Source organism: Mytilus californianus, unplaced genomic scaffold (assembly GCF_021869535.1).
Source record: "Mytilus californianus isolate M0D057914Y unplaced genomic scaffold, xbMytCali1.0.p SCAF_5, whole genome shotgun sequence".
NCBI classification, from domain to species: Eukaryota; Metazoa; Mollusca; class Bivalvia; order Mytilida; family Mytilidae; genus Mytilus; species Mytilus californianus.
The window spans coordinates 38,310,041-38,335,870 of NW_026262701.1; the positions used below are offsets into that span (position 1 = coordinate 38,310,041).

Here is a 25,830-nt window from a genome sequence, read left to right on the forward strand (position 1 = left end):
GGAACGCATTTTAATTTCCGGAATGCAAGATCTGCAAGATACAGATATTCAGTACTGTTTTACCAGAGACATATAATACAATGTCTCTGGTTTTACCTTTTGTTTGACACTGTGATCGGTATCTGTATTAAAAATTAATCCGTTGTAAATTTGAAAGCATCGAGGGGATATTATCAATGACCCGTTATTTTTCCTCGGCCAGGCGGTTCAGTAGACTTGCTACATGTCCCTTCCTAATTTTCTTTTTTAATCTAGCAGTTCATGTGAGTCAAGAAGATAAACTATATTGATGATTTGAATATGAGGTTTTTTTTTAAACAATTATCTAGAAATATTAATATTTGGTTATTTTTTTACGCAAAAATCAACTTATCGAAGAATTTTTCATAATATTCATATTTTCTTAAAGTTCTGTATGATATATATTTCTTCGGTAGTGTACTGGCACGGGAAAGAGAATTATATAGACACTGGCTACGGTTACCCGCAAAAAGTAACAGTAAGAAATAATAATTGTTACTTCCGAGGCTAATTACTGAAATGTATTTCCGAAGAGGGACCCAATTTCATACGGAAATTGTAGGTAACAATAATTTCCCGATGCTACACACAAAAAAGACATAATTTGCAAATGTAAAATTTTGCGGGTAACAATAACTGCAGGTAACAATAAATTATTTTTATTGTTGTTACCTGCAGTTATTGTTACCCGCAAAATTTTACATTTGCAAATTATGTCTTTTTTGTGTGTAGCATCGGGGAATTTTGTACTGTATTCGTGCCATTGCCCCGTATACTTCGGATTACATATTTGAAAAAAATGTATATGAATAAAAAAATATTTAATGAATATTGCAAGGATAATTTAAACATTTAAAATTTCTGCCACCAATTCAGAATAGATTAAATCTTTGTTTCTTGTCTCCTTTTAACAAGAATTTCTTCTATATAATTGAATAAAATTTGCATCTTGAAATCGTTGAAGTTTATAATTAAAATTTTGAAAAGATATAAACTTTTCACTGGCCACAAGTTGGACATCTGCTCATTCGAATCCATACTGAAGAATAGCTAGTGAGTTATCTTAATCGACTTCCTTGCTAGGATTGTTCGCCATCAATAGTTGGCCATATATCTGGAAGTTTAATCATAAAAAATGAAAACAACACGTTATAAATTTCATGCGTCCGAAGCGCTTTTCTGGATTTACCTTCATGCAGGAATGCTCAAAGCCGAACATTTAAAAGCCAAGAATGTATACCGAAACAGTTGAAGAGCTTTATGACCAAAAAGATAAAAAAAAAAATTTGCCAAATCCATCTAAGGTCAACTTTGCCTGAGGGAGTTGAAACCTTAGTTTTTTATAATTTAAAAATTTAATAATGTTTTTACATCATAATTCAATTGTTTTAATTTATTTCAAAGATTGCTCGCAAATTAAACATTTTTTTATATATTTTGAGGGTAACAATAAAAAATTATATTACTGTTACCTGCAATTTCCAGACGGAAATTGGGTCCCTCTCCAGAAATACATCTCGGCAATTAGTTTCGGAAGTAACAATAATTATTTCTTATCGTTACTTTTTGCGGGTAACCGTAGCCAGTGCCAATTATATATTTGTACATTTTAGAAAACTTGTGTATAACACTAAAACTAAACTCTGGAAATACATGTGTACACAGGATGTTAATGTCACCTGATGGCTTTTTGTCTTTAAATCACGACTGAAAATTTGTTGTTATGTAACATTATAACTTAAATCTGAGTTAACCTGTTCGTATATTGGTCATATTCGTCTTAGAAACTTTAAAGGGACATTAACTTTAATATAATAGGTACAGAGCATTTATCTATTGTTATCAGGGATGGGCACGATTACTCACAAATGTAATCGATTAATAATCGATTACGTGAAGGTTTTTTGTGCAATCGATTAATATAATCGATTACTCTTATTTTGTATGTAATCGATTGCAATTGATTACTTTATATTACTTTTCGATTACTGTCAATTACATTCTATAAAATAATGAAGAAAGTTTAAACACAATTATGTTACTCAACTTATTTATAGTGGAAATTTAGAACTGTACAAAAATAGCTTTCAAAGCATTGTTTCCAAATGTTATGCTGACAGTTGTTTTTTGTAGTCCCTAGTGTGGACAGTGTGTTACTTGCCATTTTTTTTTATACCCCTTCCAAATTTATTTCTCCATGTTTTATGACTCAAATAGCAAGTAGGGGGGTGAAATGACACTGTAAAAAAAATTGGGTCATGAATTTTAAAGTAAAGTAGTGATTTGGTCCAGCTGAAAAATGTTAAAAATTAGCACTTCGGAAGCTGTCAAAAGATTTGAAGACCCTCTTAACATAAAATTGTCCATATTTTGAGTTAGAGCCGATGAAGCTTTCTATAATTTTGATATAATTTGTCCCAAAAGTAGTACAACACACTGTAAAAATATTATTGAGAAAGCGCAGGTGGGATTTTTTTAATTTTCATTTATTGTCTAAAAGAAATGCACTACGAAATAACTGTGTACTCGGACCACTTACAGAGGATTTAAACTATTTAAAAATTCTTGAGTGAGTGATGATAAACATGAGAACATTCTTTAAATGACATCGACCATTGAATCAATCGCTTCTTTATATTGTAGGTCATTTTCTTCATAGTTTGCAAAATTTTTGCTGTCATACTTAAGTTTGATATTTACTCATTATCAACAGGTATATTTGAATATAATTCATTACAATGTGAGAGTTTTCCTCTGAAAAAAATTATATAAAAAAAGAAGAAGAATTAGTTCAGCTAATTTTAAAAGATGGAAATTTATAAGTACATGTATGAATTTATCCTTTTGTTTGGATAATCCCCCTAATTATGTAAATGCTCTTTTGTTCCGACGTTGGAAAGTTCCGGGCGGAAAGAACTAACTAGCCGAAAAGTTCCGGAGGAACTTATTAACTAGTTACTTTGTTCTTCCTCTGGTTTAAAAGTTCCACCGAAACAAAGTGACTAGTTGAAAAGTTCAAACGGAACATATCAACTAGTTAGAAAGTTCCTTTTTGCCAAATTAGTCAAAACCGGAACTAACAAACTAGCCAAAAAGTTCCAACGGAACTTATCAACCAGGCAGAAAGTTTCATGTGGAGAATTGATGCAAAGTAAAAGCGCAACATATTATATTTGAACCTTTCAAAGGGAAACCAAGATACTGATTACAAAAGTCAAAAGGAACTTATCAACTAGCCACAAAGTTCCTCTTTGGCAAATAAGTCAAAACCGGAACTAACAAACTAGCCCAAAAGTTCCAACGGAACTTATCAACCAGTCACAAAGTTCCATTTGGAGATGCAAAGAACCACATGAGGAGGGGGGTATTCTTCCCTCTCTTGAGGGTACTATGAATACTAAATTTATTCCGTTTTATGTGAGCTATGAAATACAACTTAAATTTTGCATATTTGTCCCCAAAGAAACCACTTTCAGTGCGTTGGGTATACTTGTAAATTAATGATTTGCTCTTATATATACTGATACTCATTCTTCCCCCTCTTTCTACAAAAAGGACGAAATATGGTATATTCGGAACGATGTAACTAGTTGTTCTGTTCCGCCAGAACTATTCAACTAGCTACATTGTTCCGGGATTTTTCAACTAACTACTTTTTTCCGGAACTTTTCGACTGCACTCGGAATAAAACAACTAGTTGGAAAGTTCCATCGGAACGAAATAACTAGTTGAAAAGTTCCGCCGGAACAAAGTAACTGACGGAACATAGTGGCTGTTACAATTACAGGTTATAAAACTGCCAATGGAGAACCATTTATAACCTAAAGCAATATAATGTATTAAATCTCTCACTTAATTTGACATACATCCTTCTTTTTGTCAAGCTTGCGAAATTTATTTCGCGAAAGCGAGACTTGGCGATCCTAGATTCCTCAAAATCTTTGTCAAACATAATGGAATTTCGGGAAATTGGGACAGAAGCTTCTTTATGACCAAAATACAGTATCCAGGGCAAAATTTTGCAGATATTTAATTTTCATTTTTCCGTATTTTACTACTAAATGGACTTCGGTTTTTTTTTTCGAAACAGTTAAATTCGGGTTTTGTCTGAGATTAAAGTTTTTCATGCAGTCATCAATAACCGTTTTGTTTAATCGTCCAGTTGCAAGTTAAATGTATATACATGCAGGTCAAGATCATGATAATGATATATGAATGTTGAAACTGTTTTGGTCTACATTGCGCTGGACTTTTCACTTGTTTGTTAAAAAAAATGCAACAGTCCCAGCTTATTAGTGGGTGTGGCTTTTTTGCTAAGAGTTTAATTCCATACGACGACCTGTAGCTGTTTGTTTTTATAGGAACTTTTTTATTATGGGTTTAACAAGGAACGTATATACTGTTCCAAGGTTAAACGATCAGACTATTCATACAATATTGAAAACATTACATTTATGAAGCCATGGTTATATCTTATTGAATACTTCGCATAATATTATTCATGCTATCGACTTTGTGTTATGACCAGCATCAACTTTTCAAAAAGCTCCGTTTTACATGACAATCATATGGTTTAATTTGTTTATCTATATCCGCCCGACACAAGCCAAAGAGAATAAATTATGTAGTGTCACTGTTGAATAATATACTGTTTTGGCAATTAATGCCATTACGTCAGCATGTATCTGGAAATTATTCTCAATCGCAAAAGATGATATTTCTGCACATAAACTTCCTCAAAGTTCGTGGAAGCTTCCAGGCCCTCGTTCCTTCTTTATCAAACATTTCGTTTTGGTTATTTGCAAGGTAAATTTCAAGTTTCCTTCAAATTTCTTTCCCAATTTCTCCCGTAATTTTCAAACACTAGGTCTCGAAATTTTACACAATATTTTTTTTACTTTATTAAACATAAACATAAACCGAAAAACCAGATGACACTCAACGACTTCACAGGTAAACGGGAAAGCGGCGGGCGTCCTTAACATCGATATTGATGTGTACCATATACATGTATGACTTTGCCCCCAGTTCATCCAAATCTCGCATATTCTCGTATGAATTTTAATTAAACGCTTGACCCACTCAGAATTCTAGGTCGCGAACAAGCTTTCCCTGAACTAGAGTATTGAAACCAAAACAAAGTCTGTATCTCATTGATTAGAAGTCTATGATAATCTGATTAGTAAAAACAAGAAGGTTGTTGAGAATTCTTTGTTCTCTATATATATATTCAAAATCATAAACAATATATATAACAATTTGTTTATATGCATGTTTTTTTTTTTTCTCTCGAGACGAAAATATTTTTTTCTACAAAGAATATATTATTTTTCTATAGAAAGATAAATTATACAGAAAAACACATGAAAAAAGGGAAAAATCTTTAAAAAAAAATGAAAAAATATTTTTCTTATAAATTCAAAAATTTCAGTGGCAGGGGTAACTATTTTTTTTACTTCACACTTGAAATAATTTATTATTTATTAAGAAATTTAGAAATCAAACATATCAGAATATCAGCGAAGAAAATAACAGAAACAGCACAAATTCCGCATCACAAGGTAATAAATAGTCCGAAGGAAGACGTGTCACCCTATCCGGAAACATTATTCTGACTCCGAGCCGACTATTCTTTGCTCTTACCCCGTAATGGCTCATGCTAAGCAGAAAGCAGCAAATACCATCATTTTAAAGTCTTTGATCTGACCCTGCAAGAGTTCGAATACACGACCTTTTCGCACTCGAGACAAACACGCTACCACTTAACCACCGAGTTGGACAAGTTACCACGATACTTTTTTTTTGTTTTTTGTTTGTCATTGGATGTCTTAACGCGGCAAGTTTAATTATTTAAGTAATAATTTAGTTTGATTTCTGATAAAAAGAACATTTGATGATATTTTTTTTTAAATTCATTACCGGATGATTATACCGAGGATTCACATATATGTAGAAGTTCTTTCGATAATCTATATAATTATCATGGAAAGCAACTGATTGGTCTCTTTATTGCCTCCAAACTCAGAATTTGAAGGTAAGGAAACATGTTCTCAACCTATAATTATATATATATTTTGCAAATATATTATTGATCATTATTGGTGTTACATAGATGTGCACAAATGTAGCAGTCCTGTCTGAACTGGGTAGATATCCTCTTTATATAAATTTGCTAACACATATGTTTATGTCTTGGCATAGACTTGAGAATTCCCCATCTGATTTATTGAAAAGTGCTTATGCTGAGTTAAAAATGATTGAGAGTAAAGCTCAAACTAGCTCCAATAACTCATGGTTCGCTAATATCATTTTCTACAGCGAAAAATTGGGTATTGACCTAAATATATGTAAAAATTTAGGCAAAAATAAATTTAAAAATCTACTGAAAAAACAGCTCAAATTAAATTTTCAAAATGATTGGGAGAAAATGCGAGATTTTTCATTCAAGAGGTCTATGACTATGAAAATTATTTAGATTTAAAGCACCCCCAAAAACATTTGTTAACAAAATACAGGCTCAGCAATCACTGTTTAAAAATAGAAACTGGCAGACATGAACGATTTATCAATGTATGTGGTAAATATGAAATATTACCTCGACATGAGAGGATATGTTTATATTGTAATTCAAATTCTATTGAAAATGAAATGCACTTTCTTCTAGAATGCCCTCTTTACAATAACGTCAGAAGAGATATGACTGATTATATCAAAAAGTACCCTAGTTTAGCTAATTCAAACTGAAATGATCTTTTTACATGGACCATGAGTAATGAAGATAGCAGTTTTTTTATCTATTTTATGTGCATACCTTGATAAAGGCCTGCAACTTAGAAATCCGAAAATTAGTTAAATACTCTAATAGATAGCAAAATTAACTCCCCTTGACCACTGACCCTTTCCTCATGCATTTGAACTATTATTTTATGTTTCTTTAATCACTCTGTAATGTTTATGTCATGTTGTTATTAATGTTATGCTCTTAATGGGCCCTTTAATTTGAAAAATAAACATATTGTATTGTATTGTATTGTATTGTATTGTATACTGGTTCTAGTACTTTGGATTTCGTTTTATCTGATATGGATCTGCTGTCCTCAGTGGACTATTTTTATATTGGTAATGCAACAATAGTTAGTTTTCTCGTTTGAATTGTTTCAAATTTTTTCCATCTTCGCTAGCCAAGGGTTACGATCCACTTCCCTCCTCTCCACCCTTGGCGGATTGAGATAGAATTTCGGAGACACAAGGTAATGATTTTCATTGGTTGCAGTCGAAACTCGCTGCATCCAATCAAAAAGCGCCTATAACATGATAACGTGTAAATGTAGAAAGTGTATGTAAACAATTGGCACGTGCTTATTGTGCAACAAGTCTTTACATCCCTAAGCATACGACTGTATTTAATTTGAATGTTTTAATCAATCAATAGAAGTTCCTGTGTATGTTTCTCGCACAAATGCATGAATGTCAACGTATATTTTCGTTTCCTGCTTTACCAAGTGTGTAGAATCTAGACGCTACCGTGTTTTACCTCCAAATTGAAGAGTTCAAGTGCTACCATTGGTCTAAACTGGACCCCTGTTGTGTTCAATTATCGCTACACTGAAGCTATAGATGGAACGGCGGACCAGTTTACCATTGGTCAAGAATAATGTATTCGGAATGGGCGTGACTTTAATCTACCGATAGATGGCGCAACATTGTTATCACAAATGTTGGCTTAATCAGCCAAGGGTGGAGAGGAGGGAAGTGGATCGTAACCCTTGGCTAGCGAAGATGCATTTTTTCATGTGGGGCCTTTTATAACCAACTATACGGTATTGGTTTTTCTCATTGTTAAAAGGCCGTACGATGACCTATAATTGCATATATCCACTTTTTCCAACTCTGGTGGATAGTTGCCTCATTGGCAATCATACCACACCTCCTTATCCTTTTAATACTGAAATGTAATAGATGTCAAAAACTACGAAAAGATGAGGAAAAAAATATTCTAATACGAGTTTAATAGATATAGATGTGATAAAACGTCAAAACTGTTTGAAGTGCACACGGAAAATTGTATTCAAAACGTGGGCAACAATCTGAGTTTTTGAACACTCACAGTATATGAACAAACTTTCTCTGAAATAGTCAGGGCAACTTTAATATAATAAATATGTTTTTAATCCTAGCATACAAGTCTTGTAAATTATAAAATCAAAAAAATCAAAACTCAAAATCTCAATAACGAAAAAGACCGTATGGGAGCGACTCCGGATATTGGTACTAGCTGAAGCAGAAACAACAACAACAACAATTAACAACAACAACAACAACAACAATTTTTGTTTTTCAATCAAGACGCCTCGAGAAGCAGAATAATTACTGTAACAGTTTAGATTATTAAGTATACAAATAATTGTGATGATTTTTTTTTATTGAAAAATTACAATTAACTAAAGCTTATCGTTGTATTACTGAAGATAGAGCTGGCGGTCCACTCATGTCTTATTACTTAATTTTGCTCTTCTAGTCTTAATTAAATTATCGATCAAATTTATCATTATATATTATGTCCTCTTGGATCTTCATATGTCACCAACCATACAGATTTTGATAGGTCATCTAAAAATTTAAAATTAGTCAATTGAGGTGATAAATCTCAGATGAAACTGGACCTTTCAGTTCTTAGTGAAGAAAATGAATATCATCATCCACAATGCTATAATTGTTACATAATTTACAAAATCTTGTGTCTGGGGCTATTCCTTTGTGTCTTCCCTTTTCTATTTCAAGTTCATGGTCACTGATTCTAAATTTGGTTGACTCTTTTATTGTTTTACAATTTTTAACAGTAAATATTTTAAATATCATCTGCAGCAGAGAGAGGTTGCAAAATGCAAGCTGTTGTATATATCAATACATAAGTTGCTGTACACCATAGAAACTTTGTCTTTGTGATTTACATTACTTTTAAAGACAAGTTATGGAAATTAATTACGTTTAGTTACACAGCGTGGTGACCGAATACGATATATATATGGGGTCAGTAAATTCCATATGGGATGAGAGCAAACTGCATATGTAACGAATTTATCTTACCGACTATCTTAACATGTGGCATTTAGACTATAGCTATAGTGGCATATCAAAGTGATCAAGTCTTCAATTTGAAAAGCTACTTCCATTGGTCTTTATTAAAAAACAAATGCCAGCAATAACAACTTACAAATGTATTAGCTTTAAATGTGTTTTCTGAGTTCATTTCAATCGTTCATCGTCAATTCTTTCATCTGTTGTCTGAGTGAAACGTTTCAGATTTTTCCTCAACCGCCGAGTTGTTTTTATAAAGAGACGTAACACTACTACTAATGGTGTATTAAAATAATCCACGCCTACTAGCCCAATATGAAATATACAGGGTCTTCACGCTGTCGTTTTAAACCAATGATATTCCTAGAAATACATAGGAGGTAAGATAAACTGGTTTATGACGTCATTTAAATGTTTAATGGGCTAACTGGATCCGGTGTTGCTCCCGTATACGGTAATATCTTAAAAAAAAGCTGTCAAAGCAAAAGGACAGCTCAGACAAATCCATTTATTTAGAGCTGAAAACATCAAAAAGCTTGTAAAGAAAAAGAAAATATTTTACAAGATCAATTTGAAAATCTAACAAATCTGCAAGAATGTGACCCTAATAAATATTGGGAACTCCTCAAAACCTTAAAAATGAAGAATTTAGACATGATGCTTACCCCGGCAAATACATGTATCAATTTTTAAAAATAAATATGAACACCAAAATCTTAGACAAGCCAAGGATTTGTATAGTAAGACAAGCAAACAAATTAGGATAAGGTTTTTGAAGAAAAAGGATACGTTCACATCTAAAATTAGAAAATTCTCATCCCCGGTCATTTGTCATAATTCATAATCAAATAGGTTGAATTGTTGTTCATAAGACAAACGTATGCAAATACGAGAAAAATAAAGGAAAGTACACTTGAATATTGAAAACTTAGTGTACGCTGAACTCAATTTTATTCAAATAACTTTTTATTTCTCAGGTCTGTATGCCTGCATACGAACCTGGTGTATGCAGAACCTTCAATTTTTCTGTTATATTGTATTTCTCAGGTCTGTATGCCTGCATACGAACCTGGTGTATTCAGAACCTTATATTTTTCTGATATATTGCATTTCTCAGGTCTGTTTGCCTGCATACGAACCTGGTGTATGCAGGACCGTCAATATTACATACGTTTAAAATGGCATTATTCAGGTCTGTATGCAGGCATACAGGCCTGGTGTATTCTAAACTCTTATACAAGTTTATAGTTGTAAGTCTATATTCCTGAATGCTAAACATTTTTATTTTGATATATAGTGACATTGCTCTATTTCTGAATAACCAACCTGTATCAAAATAAGGAGATGCTTTATTTATTGCGAAAGAGACAACTCTCCATCAGAGGCCAAATGACATATATATATATATATATGTTTGTGGAATACCATCTTTTCCACAAGTTTATTGTTTTCTGTTTGGTATTAAATTAATATTAAGATCCATTTTGTTAGATCTGGTGATCAATTTATTTGGCAATCGCCAATGGCAGTCAGCAGGGTTTAAGAACATCAGTTGTTCGACCTGTTAGTCAAATGCGTTTTGTTAAAATAGACTTTTTCACTTTTTTTGGTCTTTTGGAAATTGTTGTTTGTGCTGTATTTAGACCCCTCTACCACGAAATTTGTTTTACATGCACACGTATAAAAATTTCCCTTTTTTTGGTCTTTTGGAAATTGTTGTTTGTGCTGTATTTAGACCCCTCTACCACGAAATTTGTTTTACATGCACACGTATAAAAATTGCGGTTTTTATCCAACGCAATCATAGGTTTGAACGTTGTTTTCAATTTAGACTTTTATATATTTTTTCGTTTGGGCTTATATTATATTTTCCTTCGGGTTTATATGATCCGTTCATCCTATTTCGACTCTTTAAAATTCAAGAGTCTTTCCTAAATTGAGGTAAATAATATGGCCTTCCAAATACCGTTTCGATCCCTAACATCACTGAAGAGACATTAATTGTCGAAATCCGGATATGGTGTACAAATTTTTGCACCTCATGTTTGTGGAATACCATCTTTTCCACAACTTTATTGTTTTCTGTTTGGTATTAAATTAATATTAAGATCCATTTTGTTAGATCTGGTGATCAATTTATTTGGCAATCGCCAATGGCAGTCAGCAGGGTTTAAGAACATCAGTTGTTCGACCTGTTAGTCAAATGCGTTTTGTTAAAATAGACTTTTTCACTTTTTTTGGTCTTTTGGAAATTGTTGTTTGTGCTGTATTTAGACCCCTCTACCACGAAATTTGTTTTACATGCACACGTATAAAAATTTCCCTTTTTTTGGTCTTTTGGAAATTGTTGTTTGTGCTGTATTTAGACCCCTCTACCACGAAATTTGTTTTACATGCACACGTATAAAAATTGCGGTTTTTATCCAACGCAATCATAGGTTTGAACGTTGTTTTCAATTTAGACTTTTATATATATATATATAGCCATAGGTATGTTTGTCAGCTTACCAACTTTTACACTTTTGAGAATTAAAAATTTGCATATATATATACGTGACCATTTCGGTTCAAGGTATTCTTGCATACTATACTGGGGTATGGTGAACTTTTAGTTTGATTTACTTGGTTATACCAGATATGATTGCCTGCATACCGACCTGTGTTCTATTGAATTCTAGTTTTACATGCATACTTACATACATATATGCATTTTATTATGTGCATACCAGTCTGGTGTTCAATGAGCTGTGCTTTTATAATGTACCTAGTGTAATTGTGAAGGGTTTGTCTTCAGACCAAGATTTCTGCATAATTGGTGGAAAACATTGCAATTTTAGAAAGCTGAACGGTTTGCGTTCTAGCTATATTCAAATTTTAAATTGTAAGAATATCATTGGTTGCAATATGCATACTTTATGGTGGATGTAATACGGTTAAGTTTATGTATATATGCAATATATTTTAGGTCAGTGTGTCTGCATACCAACATAATGTATTATAACTTCTTGTTTGGTATATGAAGGCATTTATGGTAGGGAGGTTAATTTGCCTGTAAAGCAACTTGATGTATGCCAAAAACATATTTTAATTGTCGGTATTTTTTACAATTCACTGTGATCTGTCTTGACTAAATATCAGAATTCTAACTGGGCTGGCTTAGATATGCTGATATGAGAGTTACAGTGATTATACAATGGTAAAATATGTGTACTGGCATATAAACTGAAGTTATGCAAATTTGAAATCTTCCTTTATAAGCAGGAATGTCAAAGATCTGGTGCTATTTCTAGCTGTCGTCTTTTTCTAGTAAAGCAACTTTTCTTTATTATCAGGAACGTCAAATGGTCAGGTGCTGTTTGTAGGTGTCGTTGTTTTGTATGAAGGCAACCCGTCCAGTCACTAACAAGTGTAACAATTCAATTCATACGCCAACACATAAATAGTAACATGAAAGATACAGACCTGAAAAATACTATTTTATACATAGAGTGAGGGTATACATTCAGACCTGAGAAATGCAATTATATATCTAAATTGAGAGTTCAGCATACACCAGGTCTGTATGGAGGCATACAGAACTGAGAAATGTTAGTTTATTACTTGGATGAGAGTTCATCATACACCAGGTCCGTATACCTGAAAAAAGACCCGAAAAATGCAAGTAAGAGAAACATAACTTTAGGGACTTATCATTTTTTATCTGGGAGGGGGGGGGGGGGACTGGTCAAAATTCAGGGGGGATCAAGTTTTTTTTTGTTTGTGGACAAGGGGGGTTCAAATATTTTTATAAATTCAAAGTGGGGGGATCAATTTTTTTTGCACTTAGAAATAAGTAGTTCACATACTTCAAGAGACAAAATGTCAAGAAGAACATTACAACAGTCAAATCGAAATATATTAACACCATTCATATACAATTAAGTAATACATCACAAGACTTTGGTGATGTAGGAAGTTGCCATTTTGTGTCATTTTGTCCTATATAAAATATATAGGTGCTTCATAATCCGAATAATTCAGTTGTTATATTTAACTCACGTCGATCACTAAATTAACAAGCGTTATTGCCAATGTATCTTTTTGTTTTCATTACAAGAGCCCTTTGGGTCCATTTATACCTCACACTCCCTCAAAATTTGTACTTTTTAGGCTAATAAATCAAAAATCTGAGGTTACTATCACACATTTATGAATGAAATGTGACAATAAATGAGTAATTGAATTGTTCAAACTGAAAGCATGAGCTATCCATATAAAAGTTTAGCGACTCAATGGAGGTTTCAATAAGGCCATACGTAAAACTTAAGTTTAAGCAGCGTTCAAGAGAGGGACATATAAATAATGTGTTGTTACTGTTTCAAAAAGTTTACTTTTTAATCTATATTTTTTACAGTGTTACTCAGAATCAAGTTTTCTTTCATAGCCTAATATAGGAAATTAGAAAAAAAAGTCAGAAAAGGCTACTCAAAGCACTGGCTTGCTCTACCTACTAATATTCATGGAAGAGGCCTCATGGAAGAGCCCCATTTCAAGGCAATTTTCCCTCAAATAAGTTTTGGGACTCAATCCACTGAGAATATTTCATTTTCAATATTTTCTTGAAATAACATGATAAGTGATTTGCATGTTAAAATTTTGGCATGTTTAATAGAGGGGGGATCACATTTTTTAAATGTTTTTACGGGGGGGATCAAATAAAAATAGTGAAATATTATGGGGGGGATCAAGAAATTTTGTATGTAGCCCCCCTCCCAGGTAAAAAATGATAAGTCCCTTAATTAGCATACTCTTTACTGAAACATCTGAATTGAAAAAGTGTAAATGCGATTCTAGATATTGAGCGCATGATACGCCCGTCGCTTTTTCAAAGAATAAAGTTCAATAACTTCTCAATGTCATATCAGAAATTTGAAAAAAACTAAAGGGAGGCTATCTTAATAGATATAAAACAGTCACCAAAGTTTCACGAAAACTGCTCAAAGCACTTTAAAGATATTGTCTGAAAACTGGAAAATCACCCCTTTTTATGAATAAAATCCCAGAACTCGGAAAAGTAAAATCTAAAATTTATAAAAATCGAAAGGGAGCTTACGTCAACATATTATATAAACAATTCACCAAAGTTTCATGAAAACTGCTGAAAGCATTATTGAGTTATTGTCCGAAAACTGGAAAATCCCCCCTTTTTTTAATGAATAAAACCCCATAACTCGGAAACGTAAAATAAAAATTTTATAAAAATCGAAAGGGAGCTCATGTCAATAGAAATAGACAATTCATCAAAGTTTCTTGCAAATTGGTGAAAGTGTTTTTGAGTTATTGTCCGAAAACTGGAAAATCCCCCTTTTTTAATGAATAAAACCCCATAACTCGGAAACGTAAAATCTAAAATTTGTAAAAATCGAAAGGGAGCTCATGTTAATAGATATAATCAATTAACCAAAGTTTCATACAAATTGGTAAAAACGTTTTTGAGTTATTGTCCGACATGTGGACGACGGACGGACAGACGGACGGACAATGGTATACAATAATACGTCCCGTAAACGGGCGTATAAAAAAGACCCAAACTCTTGCAAAAAATTACAAGCAAAAATAAATAATGCTATACAGAGACTTTTTAACTCGAGATATGACAATCAATTCCAAAGGTGTAGCCTTTTCACACAAAAATGAGCTATGTGGCATATGAGAATTTCTCATTTTAGATGAGAACGTATTAAAGTTAAAAATGATCCGAACAAGTAGAAAATAATAGTTGTACTGGTGGTCCATTTTCCATATATGAAGTACAGAAATGTATAAAAGAATTGAAATCAAGGATAAGTTCTGAGCTTGACTTCATAGTCTAATGAAATTATAAAATGGAGTAGCGTAGTCACATTCACAGCAACAGTTAAACTTTTCTAGCTGATTTTGTCGTCGGGTATTTATCCTACTATCTGGAGAAAAGCATTTATCTTCCTTATACATACGACAGGGGATAGGGCTGACATAGCCTAATTAAAGAGGCATTTCTATTTTAACTTGTTTAGCAAACCGTTATAGTTCTGCTTGGAATAAAAGACTAAATAATAAATAAAACATTGTGAATTTTTTTTTTTTTTCAGTTATCAGTTCGGTTTCCTTTCAAGTCATACTTGTGTCAACACTTGGGACGTAAGCGGTCCGGTCAAAGTTCATTTTCAGTTATCATTTCGGATTCCGTTCAAATCGTACAACGAAATATAGCATTCAAGTTTATTCTAGAACTCTTGTTACCAAATATTTGAGAAAAGGAAAAAAAAAAAACGAAAAATCTTTTTGCTTCTTCTGTAGATTTACGCGGTGCATTTGATTCTGATTGGCATAATGGTCTATTGTATATAAGTTGATAAACAATGAGTTTTGTGTGAAATTTTATCTGCTCTGAAGATTGATGATTAACACTTCTTTTTTCTTCTATTATTAGATTGTACGACTAGAGGATAGCCTGAGTCCTACATTGTTTTATTACTGCATAAATGATTTATATATACAGTTTTTGATGATACGTGTACACTGTGTATCATCGCCACCGGAAATTGGGTACTAACGAAGCGGAGAGAAATGGAAAAAAAAGTAAACAAGGTAAGAATTCATTCAATTTAAAACATTTCTACTGATTTGACGAGGGTACCGCTTAAGAAATGATTTTCTGATATATAATTCTTAAATTATTAGGCCGATAAGTACAAAATTATGACAATATTTTGTGTTATACTCCAAAACTTGCCACTTTGTACCCGAAAATTTCGAGGTCGATCGTCCTCTGTCGCCCCATTGGCAAGATATTCAACTGTTTTTCATTATTTTTCCAGACACGTTTTTAGATTATGCTAATGTGACATCGTATTTACTGAGATTTGTTGTCAAAAAGATGTTTTTTTTTAAAGAATATGGATCAAAACATTGTTTGTTTATTGTACGGCGAATTGCAGAACGTTGTACGGCGAATTGCAAAATAACAACTTTTGTCTGTACGGCGTCTTGCAATATATTCTAATTTAAAGATGAAATTAATCACTGTTAAGATAATATCAAGTGACGATATTTTGTCCATATCAAAGCTTTACCGGCTTTCAAATATACAAAATAAACTACATATCAAATATTATAAAATATATGCCGTTAATTTTGTTCAGAAATCGTCGTTGCGTACCTCTATTCGACCGTTTGTGTTTTTAAAGACAAAAAGTTTTTTTTCGATCATATTATCATAAAGACATTCATATATCGTTATACTACTAACGACTGTTGTCTTATTTGTTGTCAGGGTGAAATTTTGTAAGTTCAATAAAAAGAAACGACCATTCATCTTTCCTTGGTGCTTGAAAGAATTTTTTTTTAATATAAACAGTGGAGATGTGGTATGATTGCAAATAAGATAACTAATCACCAGGGTCAAATAAAGTGTATGTACTAAGCAATTATATGCTCTCGTCCGGCCTTCAACAACGAAAACACGTACCTTATAGTCGGCTATAAAAAGCCCCGACATGAAAAATATGGAAGGATTCAACAAGAAAACTAACGGCCTAACTCATAACAAAACAATGTACGAAAAACAACAAATACGATAGAGATGAACCAACGACAACCACCGAACTACATGTACAGGCTCGTGACTTCGGACAGACACTTTAAGAATGTGCTGGGTTAAATACATTGTTTATTTTTTTAATTTCTGAAACGAATAATTTGTTAAAAGAAAAGTGAAGAAAATATCTTTTTTTCATTGAAAATTAGAAGAAATAAATCATGAATTGTGTTTCGAATTAATCTTCTTGAAATTAAGATTGTATTTTTTTTTTTTAGTTTAAGTAAAATCAATCAATCTTTTTATTTACAGGGAAAAAAGAATAAAACACTGTTGCTAAGGCTGTTTGGCCTAAAATTAAAGGAGTAGATGGAGGGGTAGTGAGAAGGAGTGTATTCGTCCGAATTCTCATTGTAGAACATTTTCATGATTACTATGTATAATATTTCTCAGTAAATTTTAATGTGATATTGTGCCAATTAAAATTATATAATTAATACAAGTAAGACTTGCATTTGCTTTAAAAGATATACATGTAGCAGCACGTGATTATTTGTTTTCAAACACACCTTCTCTGTTTTGAAACTTATAAATGTATGGATCTCGGCCTATCTATTTGGTTGAATATAAATGTGAATTCATAGTGTTTCAAAATCAACAGTTAGCCCTATTTTTTTGTGTGTGTAAATAATCTAATCTTTAGATAGATGCTAAAATTAAAATAATTTTTCTTAATAAGAAAAAAGTGCAACTAAAGTACGCCTGAATGTAAAAAGGTGTACCCGACTTATTCTTTCACGATAAGAATTTACCGATTTCGGTATTTTAACAAAACTGTTTACGAGGGCAAATAAATAAAAGAACGCTATCAAATCAACATTTAAATTTTCGTGGATTTTTCCAAAAGATTTTATGAGTATGCATCATCAGGAATTAAAAAATATTTCAACCTGTCCTTATTAGATGTTATTTGATTATATTTCTTTAACTTACAAGTCGAAGATGCTAGCATTTGTGTATTGTATTAATAAGTATATAGCATTAAAATGACAACAACAAAAAATACATACAAGGTCATCTTTATTCTCAAGTAGAAAGTTTATATATAGTTTATGCCGTAGTCACAGCGGGATTTGTATCCCTTGTATCGGATTTTTTCCATTCTTTCCAAAGATGATTAATATAAGGTTAATATTTTTAAAAATTCAAACAGTCACGGTTAGCCACCGAGCTTGTTCATTTCCTAGAAAATTAATGTTCTTTATTTTAATATATTGGCTGTATCTACCTTTTACAAATTATACAATAACATTAATTGAATAAGGAGATGTGGAATGATTTTCAATGAGAGGACTATCCAACAAAGTCCAAATGAAATGGATTTATCCAACTATTGGTCATTATACACTTCACAATGAACAAAACACATATACCGTATCAAAATTGCCTGATTTATAACAAAATCATGAACAAATGTCAGACAGCAACCTACGACAGCCGCTATATTACATGTTCATGACCAGGGACAGACACATATAACGTCAGGGGCATAAAAACAGGTCAGTGAAACAGTGACATATCTTTCCGAAAGTTGCAACATTTGCCAGCTTTTGTATATGCCGTTTTCATATTGTATACATCGGGTATGTAAAAGATGTAATAGGACTGTGTTCAAGCCTTGTATTGTGTATACATCTTAAATGCTGTCAAGCGAATTGTATTTTTATCAAATGCATAATTAGATATTTGAACTTAATACTTTATTTTCTTTTAAAGGGCGGCAAATAAATATTTTAAAATTAGCACGTTGCCATACAGTTGAAAACAAGTTGCCATACAGTAAATTTGTCAACACGAGCAAGTTGCCGTACCCTAGACTTTATTTTTTATGGTCTATATTCTTTAAAAAACATCTTTTTGACAACAAATTTCAGTAAATATGATGTCACACTATAATAATCTAAAAGTGTGTCTGGAAAAATAATGAAAAACAGTTGAATATCTTGCCAATGGGGCGACAGAGGACGATCGACCTCAAAATTTTCGGGTACTAAGTGGCAAGTTTTGGAGTATAACACAAAATATTGTCATAATTTTGTACTTATCGGCCTAATAATTTAAAGAATTATATATCAGAAAATCATTTCTTAAGCGGTACCCTCGTCAAATCAATAGAAATGCTTTAAATTGAATGAATTCTTACCTTGTTTACTTTTTTTTCCATTTTTCTCCGCTTCGTTAGTACCCAATTTCCGGTGGCGATGATACACAGTGGTGTATAACCCTCGAGTTCTTGATACTTCAAGTATGCATAGTCTTAGTTATACAGATGATTTAGTTTAACTGTCCTTGGTATACTTTTGCAAAGCTAATTGGAAGACTACTTGCACAATCTAAAAAAATTTAATAGTCAACTTTTAACAAAATTCCGTATAAGTGACCATAACTTTGAAAGTTGAAATAGGTCGATACAAGAAAATTCCAAGAGAACATATATATATATATAGAGTGTGTAAAGTGTGTAAAATTTTAGATAATGAGGAACACTTTTTCCTTCATTGTCAAATCAGCAGTAATTTTAGAAATCCCTTTATAAATGCAATTAAAACCCATTTTATTACCTAATTTTAACCAGCTTGACTCAAACTCTAAACTTAAAACTATTTTAGATCCCAATAAGGATATTTTGTCTAATGTTGTGGGCTATATAAAACAATCCATGGAGTTGCGAAAATGAGGTCCATGTTTGTCAATTATCTATATACTTATTTATTATAAATTGACTTGTTTAGAACTTTAAAAAAACATACAAGACTAACAAAGACTAGAGGTTCCTGACTTGGGACAGGCGCAAAATGCAGCGGGGTTAAACATATTCTGTGAGATCTCAAACCTCCCCTATACCTCTAACCAATGAAAAAAAACCCAATATTGTCGTAAATAAAAGAAAAAAATTGACGCAAATGAAATGCAGATTGGCGCAAATGCAAAACGCCGCCTTCTAACAAACAAAAACGTTTAAAAATATTAAAAGTTAAAAGTTTGATTCCGATAAGCATATAAGAAGTTGACTTTGACAAAATGTTAAAATTTAATTCCTCATCAAAACGGCTTTTTGGAAAACTTAAATCATATTTAAGGAATATTTAATATTAAATTGTAATACTTTCACATACATGTATATAGACAATTATTATAAATATTTAGATCTAGCGAACTTTCCCTAGGTATTGAAGCGTCATAGAAATATAGATTCCTACACTGCAACAAGTGTATTACGATATTTCTCCACTCGAGAGAGTTAAATTTTATTATTTAAAGCGCGAGGCTTGCCGAGCTTTTTAAATAATTAAAATTCAACTGTCGAGAGTAGCTCTAGAAATATCGTAATACACGAGTTATGGTGTCGGAATCTGTTTCTCTGATGATTTTTATCCTTCGTTTTTGACAGATTTTCAGAAACTTGTGTTCTTTATATGCGACGTCATCAGACATGGTCGCCTTTTTTTCATGACGTCACAAATGTTTTTTTTAAACACAAAAATATGTGTATTAAAGTGTCAAGAAATTTATCAATTACTTCATGGAATGTAAATGGTTTATTTAGAAAATTAAGTGGAGAAAGATTATGTAAACTAGATGATGAAAATTTTAGTAAAATAATGACATCTGATATTGTATGCTTATCAGAGACACGTGCCTCCTCAAAGAATATTTTATTTTATAATGGATACAAATGTTTTACTAACTGCAGACAGTCTGTAACTAATAGAGTATGGGGTGGTTTAGCCACTTTTATTTAAAAGGAAATTTTGCAAGGTGTTAAATTAATTGATAAAACAATGAGTGACATGATGTGGTTTAAACTTGACAAAAATTATTTTGACTTTGAGAAAAATCTATTCATCTGCTCCATGTGTATACCCCCCAGTAACTCATCATACACTATGCGAACTAATTGTGATAAACAAATGTTTGAAAAACTAGAGCAAGATATTACCAAATTTTCTTTAGAGGGTAATATTGCTTTAATTGGAGATTTGTATGCCCATATCAATGTTAGTGAGTCTGACTATATTACAAATGAAATTGATGACAGCCTAGATGATTTTCTCCCTGTTAATTACATAGCAGATGCTGTGCTTAAATCAAGAAGTACTGAAATTTCACAAAACACCAACAGTTATGGTAAACAATTAATAGAGTTATGCATTTCTGCTCAATTAAGAATTTTAAATGGAAGAACTTTAGGAGATTCTAAGGGAAAAGTTACATTTTTTAATCATAATGGAATTTCTATTGATGACTACTGTATTTGCACCTCTGGGTTCTTGCCAAGTATCATAAATTTTTCAGTTAATAAATTTGAGCCAACAGTATCAGATCATTGTCCAATAACAGTAAATATCATGTCTCAAATAAATAAGCAACCACCAGAAAACATAAAAACTCCTTTAAAGTGCATAAAATGAAATAATGAATTATATGAAAATACATTTGAATTAAACTTATTAAAAACTGACTTCCAACCAATTATTTCTGAAATAGAAAGCTTAGCAGAAATCCCAGTTCAAAATAACTTGGTATCCAGTATGGAAGAAAAAATTAATGAAAATGTTTCTTACTAAGTATGTCATCTTTATTGTATAATGCTGCTTTTCTTGGCCCAAAACGAACCACTTTCAGGGTTATCAAAAGTAAATTCCGAAAAGTAAAAAACCCTACTATAATAATGAATTTGAAGCCCAATTTAGAGCTTTAAAACACCATACTAGGAAATTGTGTAAAGAACCATGGAACAAGCAACTAAGGTTAGAAGTTATGTCCAAAAAAAAGGTACTAAATAAATTGATAAGGAAAAATTATAGACAATTTAGAAATAAAATGCTGACTAAAATCTTGGAATCAAATAATTCTTCAGATGAGTTTTGGAAAACTGTTAAAACTTTAAAGAAAAATGAAATGAATGATCCTAGTTCAAACATTCAAGCTAAAGAATGGTTTGAATACTTCAAAAATCTTATGAATACTACCCATAACAAAAATTCTGATATCAAATCATGTACTGATGGTAATTTTTTGAATAATTGTAACAAAATTTTAAATGTTAGGATAATTGCAGAGGAAGTGCTGCTTGCTATGAAAGCCATGAAAAATAAGAAATCATGTGGTTCTGATGGGTTAACAAATGAAATGTTGAAAATATCTTGTACTATGAACGTCAACATGTATGTAAAATTATTTAGCTTAATTCTTTTTACTGGTATATATCCTTCTAAATGGAGAGAAAATTACATTAAACCAGTTTTTAAAGGAGGGTGTTTTAATAACCCCTCAAACTACAGAGGTATAGCACTTTCTAGCTGCTTAGGAAAATTTTTCTCAAGAGTTTTATATAATCGTTAAGAAAAGTATTCTGAAACTAATAAAATTATTTGTGGTGAACAGATTGGATTCAAAAAAGGATGCAGAACTAGTGATCACATTCTAACTTTAAAAACTATTATTGATAAAGCTTTTAAATCAAACAAAAGAATATATGCATGTTTTATTGATTTTAAAAAAAGCTTTTGACACTATAAATAGAGAGGCCCTGTTACACAAACTTGCTGAATATAACATAAATGGACCATTCTTCAATATTCTAAAAGATATGTACAAAGAAGTTTTATTTGCAGTTAAAGTCACTGAAGGCATTACTAAGATGTTTCCTTCCACAGTTGGAGTAAAACAAGGCTGCATTCTAAGCCCTACCTTATTTTCTTTTTATATAAATGATTTAACCTCCATGTTTGATAACTCATGTGATCCTGTAACATTACATGACATAAAATTGTCTAGTCTTTTATATGCTGATGACTTAGTATTAATATCAGAATCTTCAGAAGGTTTACAAAATTGTCTAAACAAGTTAAACACTTATTGTGAAAAATGGAACTTGACTGTCAATCTTGACAAGACGAAAACAATGATATTTAATAAAAGTGGTAAAAAAAACTTACTAAAGACAAGTTTGTATTGAATAATGAAGTAATCTAATGCTGCTCAGAATATAAATATTTAGGTAAACTATTCAAGCCATCAGGAATTTTCACTAATGCTGTAAATCTCCTCTGTAAAAAAGCTTCAAAGGCATTGTTTTGTATTAAAAAAATCCTTTACTCAGATAAGATGGATGTTTTTTCCCATATGAAACTTTTTAATTCTTGTGTTAGCCCAATATTACTGTATTGTAGTGAGATATGGTCACTAGATATTGTGAAGAACAACAAAACTCTTGAATCTCAATACTTATCAATGGAATCAGTAAAACTCCAGATCAAATTTGCGAAAAATCTTCTTAATGTTAATTCAAAGGCAGTAAATACAGCTGTATTAGCTGAATTGGGAATGTACCCTATTGGTATACAGGCCCTTAAGTCTTCTGTAGGATTTTGGTTACATATTTTAAATTCAAATGAAAATGAGTCTTTATTATATAATGTTTATAAAGTTAACAAGCAGTTAAATGATGGATTTGCTTCAAAAATTAAAATGCTACTATCAAAATTGAATTTCACTCATGTTTGGGAAAATCAATGTACCTTTTCTAAAAAAACGATTACTTTTAGCCCTCGTGAAGAAGCTCAATGAAAATTACATTATATTTTTGAAAAAAATTGTCTCTTTAATGATGATAATTCAATGAATGGAAATATACTAAGAACCTCCAGAAAATTTAAAGTAAAGTATGAATTAGAAAAGTACCTTTTATTGAATTTAGATAAAAATGTTACAAAAAATTATGCCAAAATAAGAATAAGTAATAGTATGCTGGCTGTTGAACGCGGTAGATACAACAAAACAGCCTTGGAAAATAGAATATGTCCTTTATGCCATAAAGAGGTGGAAGATGAATACCATTTTATCATAACATGTACAGAAATTAATAAAACTAGGATCAAAATGTTTAATGAAATTTCTAGTATTCTCCCCAGTTTTAATTAAATGAGTAAAGAAAACAAATTTGATTTTATATTTTCTTGTGAAGAATGTGATATTTTACTTATCATTGTTAACAATATAAGTGAAATGTATAATGAGAGAAACAATTATAATGTCAATATATGATCTGTGTGTGATTGGTGGCTTAACTTATAATGTTATATATAATCATAATATTTGAATTGATAATTTTATAGAGGAGGCATGCTGTCAAAAATAGTATTATACTTAATATTAATAATCTTTATTTTTTGTTCAATGCTACATGTTTGTATTGTTTATAATGTCTATCGTTTTGTCATTAATATGCCTGTCTGTCTGTCTGTCTGTTTGTTTGTTTTGTTTTGGTTTGTATTGGTTTGTTTATTTAGTAACAATCCTATTGTTTGGATTTTAAACTAATAAAATTCTTATTCTTATTCTTATTCTTATTCAATAGGAAAATTCAGAAGTAAACAAAACATTTTGACGTCATAATCAAAGGAGTAGGTCCGGTAAGGGCCGATTTTGGCCTCAAAATTCAAGTTCATCTGATGAAAGATTTTGGACACTTTTTAAACACTTAAGTGTCTACTTCAGTCGATTCAATCAGTTTATGTGAAAGGTTTGAACCGATTTAGTCATTAAAGACGCTCAAATTCAAGCTTAAATATGTAAAATCTATCAAATATGCCATAATATGTCACTTTTCAGATGGTTTTTGTCAAAAATGAAAGTGGCCGCATCCGTGTTCATTCTCAACCTTTATATATGTTATGTATTATCATCAAATACAACTTACATTTAAATATTAAGAATGAACACAAATGCGCCCACTTTCATTTCAGACGGAAACCGTCTAAAAATTAACCAAAATGATAAAATTTCGAAGATTTCAGTTATTTAGCATGACTTCATGATGCTAGTACCCGATACATGTGCATTGTATTATCAAAAACAGCCCATATGTATGTAACAGAAGTATTCTTCTTTCCAATGAATAGTTAAAAGTTTACATTTTAACAATTTTGTAAAACTGCTATATTTTGGGGCCAAAAAGGGGTCTTACTGAACCTTCTCCTTTCGACTAATCATTTGCCGAGAACAGATATTTCACTAGTGAGGAGAAATTATTTTTTCTCACACCGATCAAGAAATGTGAAAATAGCACAAAAATTAGAGAACTGTTTTTATCAGTTCTAGGACAGTTCTACTCTTGCACGTGCAATCGTATGAAAACGATTTTTAGGTCTGTTTGATTTCATGTCATAGATAAATAAAAATGAAAATCAATGTTATACATTTTTTTAAAAATTTTAATAACTGAACACTTAAGTTACATTACCAACCTCCAGCTAAGGGTCAAATTGAAGGTCGCACGAATACGTATTCAAATGAAGTTGAATTAAAGAACCTTAGTGAGCGCGCTCACATACCCCACGTCCCCACATTGTCATTGGAGAAATAAAATATGTGTAAAAAAAAAAATTGTATAAGAAAAAAAAATTGAATCATAATTTCCTGTCAATATTCACATCTACATAGTATGTCCTTATTACCTAAAAAGGTTTCATGAAATTCTGTTGTGTGGTATCAGAGGAGTTGCGATGACAAACTGTTGCAGAAGTACATTGAAGCAAATAAGTTCAAAGGGGCGTAACTCCTAGAAAAAAAATTGAACCATAATTTCCTGTCGATATGCACATCTACATAGTATGTCCTTATAACCTAAAAAGGTTTCATGAAATTCTGTTGTGTGGTATCAGAGGAGTTGCGATGACAAACTGTTGCAGTAGTACATTGAAGCAAATAAGTTTAAAGGAGCGTAACTCCTAGAAACAAAATTGAACCATAATTTCCTGTCGATATTCACATCTACATAGTATGTGCTTATTACCTAAAAAGGTTTCATGAAATTCTGTTGTGTGGTATCAGAGGAGTTGCGATGACAAACTGTTGCAGTAGTACATTGAAGCAAATAAGTTCAAAGGGTGTAACTCCTAGAAAAAAAATTGAACCGTAATTTCCTGTCGATATGCACATCTACATAGTATGTCCTTATTATCTAAAAAGGTTTCATGAAATTCTGTTGTTTGGTATCAGAGGAGTTGCGATGACAAACTGTTGCAGTAGTACATTGAAGCAAATAAGTTCAAAGGGGCGTAACTCCTAGAAAAAAAATTGAACCGTAATTTCCTGTCGATATTCAC

The 25,830-nt window shown here is 31.7% G+C and overlaps 1 protein-coding gene across 1 annotated transcript in view; it reads right to left on the minus strand.

The window, feature by feature from the left end:
• Nucleotides 1-25,830, minus strand: part of LOC127701844 (uncharacterized) — a 347,060-nt gene that overhangs the window by 230,421 nt on the left and 90,809 nt on the right. The window lies entirely within an intron of this gene.